The 7,958-nt window shown below is 43.3% G+C and overlaps 1 pseudogene; it reads right to left on the bottom strand.

Annotated features, from left to right (window-relative positions):
* Positions 1–4,537: 4,537 nt before the first annotated feature.
* LOC102269048 (large ribosomal subunit protein uL18-like) lies at positions 4,538–5,419 on the bottom strand (annotated as a pseudogene).
* Positions 5,420–7,958: the final 2,539 nt, after the last annotated feature.

Here is a 7,958-nt window from a genome sequence, read left to right as displayed (position 1 = left end):
TTTAAGATGTCTCTTCCTGGGTAAAATGGGCCTCAGAAAAGAATTAAAGTGGAAAACAGCTGGTCCTCAGGCTCCTCCAGGCTTTGCCAAGGAACAGTGGTTTCAATCACAGAAGAATCAAACTTCCACATATGGAAAAACTATAAGGTAAAATCAAGGAGAAACTCTTTTTTATTCTTGTTTTCTGTTTTGAGAGGATGAAGAACAGATGAATGCCATTACAAATACTAATATATTTCTCTTCATTTATTCAACAAACATTTATTGAACACCTTCCATGTGCTGAAACCTATGTTAGGCCCTGGAGACAACATTGAGTAATAACAGAGCAGATTCTTTTTAAGAGCTCACTATGTGTCAAGCACTGTTCTAGGAACTTTATGCTTATTAGTGTTATTTGCCTTTTACATCTACCCAGGCAGATAACTATCACTATCTCCCATTGTATAGATGAGAAAACTGATGCACAGTGAGGTTAAGTTAGGAAGAAGCAGAACCTGTGTTGAACCTTGGGATGCTGACTTCAGGTCTGAGTCTTAAAACCACTGAACCACATTGCCATGGTCCTTACTCACTCTAAGCTCGTAGTAGTTTCTACAAAGGACCATCCCCAAAGTCTTCCAGGCTCTCTAGTCTGAATTAGAATTTACTTTATCAAAGTCTGACTTTGACTTGAACTGCAGCATCACTTGATGAATTCCAGGTGCTGCTCAACTTACCTTTGTGAAATTGATCTATTAACTCTTAGTATATGTGACCCTAGGTGGGGAAGGGAGGATAAAAGGTCACTTAGAAACACAGTTTAGTCTAATGGTTAAGAGCATAGTTCGGGGACTCATCCTAGACACTGGATTCAAATCTCTACTCAGCCATTTTCTAGCTGTGTGACCTTGCAGAAGTTACTGACCCTCTCTGAGCTTCTGTCTCTTCATCTTGGAGATGGGGTTAATGATTCCAGTTCGTCTGGTGGTTGCACAACTGGAATAAAGTAATGAAGTGCCTGGGGCAGAGTCAGCACCCAGTAAATGCTAGTTTGTTATAGCTCTTCCTCTTTGGCTCCCAGCCCCCTATTTGTTACAGGAGGAGTTGGGCAAGATGGTCTCTGAGGTCTCTGCTGGCATATGTTTATGTGACTAGAATTTTCCAAATGCTTATTTGGGAATGGCAGATTCCCATTGTCATGGTTTTTCTTCTTAAAGAATCTTTTTCTGTTGTGTCTCAATAAAATTGGGCTTTTTGTGCTAGTTTGCAACCACAGGAGCTTTAAGCCTTTCACATGACATCATAAGTTGGTGCCCATAAAAGCGATGAAACACCATATACCAAAGCAATGAGGAAGAGAATTCCAGGGACCGATGGCTCTAATCCAAATCTGGACATTCTCCAGGGGAGGAGGGGTGGCTTCCTGTTCCTTGACTCCTCTAACAATTCTGAAGACATCCCACCCCCAAGCTAGAGGAGGTAACACTGGAGGCGGAGTATGGAGTAAGCAAGAACAGGGGAGGGGAAAGGAAAGATAGCAGGATGGGGAGGGATGGGGGGAGGGGAAAGAGGTAGAAAGACTAGAAATCATCTAGGAGAATACAGAGAAAGAGGAGCTGGGCAAGCAGACTGGGGAAGTCAGCTCAGACCTCACCATGAAATGTTCAATCTGTTCTGGTAGAACTTGATTTCTAAAATGGTCTATGGGAAACCATGCAACAAATTCAAACATAGGACTGTATCCGCCTGAAGAAGAATGAATGACCATAGAATGCTCCTTGAGAGCACAAGTATCATAATACCGTTGACCTTATTTTCCACTCTGCAGGTCTTTTACAAACTGTGATTTCTTTTATTGCTGCTGCTGCTGCTGCTAAGTCGCCTCAGTCATGTCCGACTCTGTGTGACCCCATAGACGGCAGCCCACCAGGCCCCACTGTCCCTGGGATTCTCCAGGCAAAAACACTGGAATGGGTTGCCATTTCCTCCTCCAATGTATGAAAGTGAAAAGTCAAAGTGAGGTCGCTCAGTCGTGTCCAACTCCTAGTGACCCCATGGACTGCAGCCTACCAGGCTCCTCCATCCATGGGATTTTCCAGGCAAGAGTACTGGAGTGGGGTGCCATTACCTTCTCCGGATTTCCTTTATTATTGAAACACAAAACCAAATGCAATGGAAACAAAAATAGGTAAAAATGACTAAATGTCTATATTCCTCAGAGTGACCCTCTCCAATGGGATGAATTTTCCTTCCTCTCATTTATCCATTGCTCTATCTACCAATCACTCATGGGGCATCTACTCTGTGCCATGTCCCAAGTTAGATGATAGGGATTCAGAGAAAACTATGACACAGTTCCTACCCTATAAAAAAGTAAAAATGTGGTGCCTGTTTTGATACTCTTCCCATCTAGAGGTGGGTGACCATATCAATTCTCCTTGAATCTTATCTGGTTCTAATGACTCACTTATAACCAATAAAATGAAGTAGAAGTAACACATAAGGTTAAGTTATAAAAGGTGATACAGTTTCTGCCTTGCTTCCTGGAGCATTCACACTGCTATAAGAGAAGTCCTACCATCGTGACCCCACCATGGTGTGAGGAAGCCCAAACAGGTACACAGAGAGGCCATGTGTATATGTTCTGATAAACGGATACACCAGCCAACAGCCAGGACCTACTGCCAGATATGGGTGAAGATCCTCCAGGTGCTTCTAGCCCCCAGCTAATCAGTCACCTCTAACCACTGAGTTTTCCTTACTTAGGCCCCAAACAACATGAAGCAGAGGCAAGGCATCCCCACTGTGCCCTGTTTGAATTACTGACTCACAGAACCCATCCGTGGGCATAATAAGAGTGTTGCTTTATGTTGCTAAGTTTTGGGATAATTTGATATACAGCAGTAGTAGTAACCAGAATACTTTGTAGTGACTGTTAAAGTCCCAAATAAACATGAAAACACAGTTATTCAATTAAACCACCGTGGTCATCATCACCAGAGGTGTTCATCACTCACCCATTTGTGATATTCACTGGCACTTATGCATAGATTTTAAAGAGAGTTACTGTCCTCAGGAAGTTGACAGCCTAAGATGGGCAGACCCACTCAAGGAACTTAACACTTGAGAACTGGAATGTGTCAAAGGGACTAAAACTCTGGCCCTTCAAGGTTTATCAACACTGACTTTACTTTTCAGTTTTAGATCTATAATCCAGTTGATCCACTTGGCACTGGTATTTGTACTTGGTGTATCAGTGGCCAAGACACAGTATGGTTTACATATGTCTACCCATTAATCCAACACCATTCTTTGCAAAGATCATCCTTTTCCCATTGTTCTGTCATGAATCATTTTTCATAAATCAAGTGCTTACATCCCTGTTCTGGATACTTGATTCTGATTCATTGATCTCATTGATTTTCTTAGTGCCAAAACCCACAATGTTTTATATATTAGAGCATTGTAATAAAGCATAATTTCTAACAGTAAAAAAGAAGGTTTATCAATGCAACAACCTAAAAATGACAACAAAAACCCTTCTCATTCTCATACCATTATTCAGGAATATGCCAACTACTTAAACTCAATTCCATATTCCATCAGCAATATGGGAGCAGAAACCAGTCAGATGATTTTAATCATCACACCAAAATGCTACAGTTACAGGTGTTTGCTGGCCTCCACGCTTGTCTCTTACAATTCCAGGGTCCATTCAGAGCTGTTAGCTCACCTTTGTGTCTTTTACGTCCTGATGGGTGACCCCAGAAGCAGATCCAGGGACAAAAATTCAAATGCAAGTTGGTTTTTGGAAGGCAGTCCCAGAAAACACTGTTGGGAAAGTGAAGTAGTTAGAAGAGAAGGGAAGGGAGCCATAGCTGCATGTGATAATAAGCAAGGGGCTGTCATGGGCTCCTGGAGATCAATCCCAGGGGCGTCTGGAGGAGAATATTGATCATGTTGCAGAGTTATCCTGCTGGTGGGATGACGAAGCTAGGGTATTTCTCCACCAACAATTTGTCATCGTTTGAGGCCTGCTCTCAGGGGCACTGACTCTGCAGCACTTCCATCTTGCCCTGAGCACCAGCTAAGTGTGTTCTCCTGGACAGTTACAGATGTTTGCAACAAGCAGCCTTGGGAGTGTAGAGGGAGGAGGAGGATATGTGGGGATGTCAATAAGTTCTGTTACGGGTGCCTATAATCACAGGGAGGGCAGCCAGGTCCACCCTCAGGAGAGTCTTCAGTCCTGAGTTCAATGGAAATGCACTGCTCTTTTCATTTGGGGTATTGAGGTGCACATGTCAGGAGGCCGGATTTTAAAAAACTTTTTCTTTGTGTCTCATTCAAAGTGCAAATCACATTATCACTTGAACTTCAGCATCTCTTCTAGCTTGTAGCTGGGTGGATGGTGAGGTAATACATGGCATGGCTGGGGTGTAGGCTTTAGTATCCCCGCCATTTCCTTCCTCCAAAGCCACTTTTTTGGGGGCTGCTTGGTCAATTAATTTATTGCTGTCTTAATCCAAAAAATCTTCATAGAAAAGTGTGATTTGCTTTACCAGCTCTCAGCAGCCCATTCCTGAGTGCTAAGGAAGCTTGCCTTCCAAGCTATTCAATCTCTGTTCTGGGCAAGTGACAGTTTGGGATGGTCCTCTTCTTTTTAACCTCTTTCTTAAGTTTCTTATCATAGACTGATTCTCTCATATAGCAGCATGAGCTTCCTCATACCTCTCCTCCATCATGTCTGGAGTTACGTTGTTCTTTATGTATTAAGAAAATTATTTCTTATAAGCATCTTCATCTTCTTCAGTTAGGTAATGCATGTCATCTACAATGGTTTGAGCCAGGATGTGATTCTGGACTACTCCTGCATTGAATTCCTTGCTTTCTGAATCATAACCAGGGAACCATTAGGTACTATGAGGGATAAACAAACCTCCATCCACAGCACCCTTCAGGATCCCCAAAATTTTATTTCTAGTGTTAGATCTGGCAAGATCCTGCATCCAAATATGAGGTGAAGGCACCAGGTTGACCATCAATGCTTTCCATGTTGTATTCATCGCTGGACATCTCCACATGGCCTCATAGATCTTGTCCATGCCAAACTGATCGAGAAGCCTTTGGACCATCTGTGGACCAGTACAATGTGCTGCAGCATAATTTGTCAGGTCAGCCTTCTCGCCAGACTTCGGGAGTTCATGGGCATTAGATGCACAGACTGTCATATCTCCTTATACACGGGCATAAGCAATCTGGCAAATGATTGTTGGTGATATGAACTCATCTTGTATTAGGATGTATTATACTTATTTTTGTCCTGGATTACCAAGCGTTTCCTGGCATAGTAGTCAGTCTTACTATCTTGTCTTCTTCTAAGTTTCATTTGGTACCTTTCGAAGTAGGTCTTATTCTTTACAACCTTGACAAACCCCATCCTGCAGAACAGAGACCCATGTCTGCAGCTCACTATAGATCTGCAGCCTCCAATGCCACTTTGAACAAACACACAGATACCATGGAGCAGCCAGATGATTGCTAGCTAGTGTAGCCAGATACGTCTCCTAGCGCACCGCAGTCCCTGTAGAACAGAGTGCCATGCCAGAGCTGCCGCTCCTCAGAGACCTTGGGCCAGGGCTGGGCAAACCAGTGAGACTGAGAGTCACCTGAGGCATGTGTATAAAAAGCGGTTCTTGGGCTGCACTCCTGAGACGCTGATTCAGGAGGTCTGGAGTAGGACCTAGGAATCTACATTTTTGACCAGACTCCCAGGTGATTCAAAGTAAAGTCCAGAATGTTCAAAGAACAGACTCCTTATCTACAAACTGCACAACAAGAGAAAGTATCAGTAGACCTTAGTTAAAAACAGGGTGGAGGGGGGATCCTGAAAGTTTAACTCTCCATTACCTCGGATGAATATTCCTACCTCCTACATGCATGCTTGCTCTTGGGGAAAAGGGATGTTGTGTGGTGGCTCCACACTCCTCCACACGCCTTCAAGATGAATATGACATATCCATGTTTGCTCTATTAAAAGACACTAAGCAAATGGGAAAGGTCTACATCAACCCTGGCTTAGAATTCAGGTCATTCCCAGCCTCTGAAGAGAAGACTAGACAACTTCATATGAATAATAAACTCTCTGGAGACCCTTAGTTCCACCCAGTAATTTTCAATGCTCAGGACAGGCATGATCCATTGTCTCAGATTTCCAGCCCTATGCAGAATCCTACAGCCGCCCCCACTCCAAGATTTTTAATTGCCTTGGCGTTAACATGGTTTCGTTGGACGTCAACTTCTCAGGAAATATAAATTGAGCTAGAGAAGAGCTGCTTCTCAGTATATATGTGTGTGTATATATAAACAGGGTCTCCTTATTCCTATGCCATAAATTAGGCTGTTGGAAAGGAAGATGGTAGCTCTCTTAGGTCATCAGGATATGCTTTGGGACTGTACTTATGCAACAGGAGAAAGGCAGTTACTTAATAAATCTCAGAAGGGGCTTTCATTCAGCTTCCTCCATCCACTGATTTGATTCTGTTCACTTCATGATGTACTTCTATATTTGCATTCACCATCTAGCATGCGCTCTTTACTTTTGCTTTCACTTCAATCTGCATCCATGAATTGCCCATAGATACTCAGATCTCTAAATCATAGGGTGAATTAAGGTCATGGATTCAATTGGGAATATGACATTGAAGGTGAATTTCTTAGAGCAGCTCTTCATAATAGTTTGAAAGGCTCCCAGGCCTATATGAAATGCCCACAAAAGTGTGGACCCTCTTCCCATAAAAATACAGCTACAGACAGCATTTTGCATACAATTGTGTAGAAATCCACAACTCATACCAAAAAAAGATATAATAATCCCAATTAGACATAAGAGGCTATGGTGGGAGGAAGAGGAGGGGCAGAAAAATGAAGAAGGGCGGGTTTCAGGTAAGCATCTCTGTGTTGATTAAAGTGACATAACACTAGCTACTGTAACAAACAACCCTGCAAACTTAATAGTGCCTTGTGGGTGTTCCTGGTCAGTGACTAAGTGACTTTGCCATGGCAAGTGAGTGACTCAGGCTTCTTCCACCCTGTAGTTCTACCATCCCCCCTAGCCTCAGTCCTGTGCAAACAGCCAGCAGGAGGAGAAAGACCATGGATAACGTACATTTACTTCTTCAAAATCCCATCCCGGAAGTGCTGCCTCTCACCTCCAGTCTTATTTTGTTGATGGGAACTGGTTACAGGGCCACATATGGATGGAAATGGGGATGGAGAATGCACACCCTGTCTGGGTAGCCATGCCCTAGCAAAAACGCCATGGAAAGGGGAGCATGAGATTTGGTAGGCAGAAAGCTGTATCTCTTCCTAAGCATTGCATGGGCTTCCCTGGCAGCTCAGTGGCAAAGAATCCACCTGCCAATGCAGGAGATGCAGGTTTGATCCCCGGGTCGGGAAGATCCCCTGCAAAAGGAAATGGCAACCCCTCCAGTATTCTTGCCTGGGAAGTCCCATGGACAGAGGAGCCTGGTGGGCTATAGTCCATGGGGTCACAAAGAGTCAGACATGACTGAGCGAGCACGCACACAAGCACTGCATGCAATGAAATCAAGTTAAATGGCAAGTATGGCCTGGAGAGGGAAAGAAGACACCAAAAGACAATATGAAGCTTCAGGTGTGTTTACAATAGGGCAGCTGTGGCTCCATCTTATTGATAGCAAGTAATAAGATTGCAGATAAATTGCCTTCCAGTCTCAGAACTTTCTAGAACCAGATGATCGAGCCCCTCCTTCTATCTTTCTTTCATCCTACTTATAAACAAAAGTGCCAGCTCCAGAAGCAATTTCCCATGTTTATAATGGATGCTTTGTACCTATCCATGTGAACCGGAATTTGGTTGCTTAATTGGAAAAAAACACAATGATAGTTAAAACAAGGAATCATTGAAAAAATGGTATATACAAACTGTAGATATTTTA

This window comes from Bos mutus, chromosome X (assembly GCF_027580195.1).
Source record: "Bos mutus isolate GX-2022 chromosome X, NWIPB_WYAK_1.1, whole genome shotgun sequence".
In the NCBI taxonomy this organism is placed as follows: Eukaryota; Metazoa; Chordata; class Mammalia; order Artiodactyla; family Bovidae; genus Bos; species Bos mutus.
This window is presented reverse-complemented; position numbering and strand designations above follow the sequence as displayed.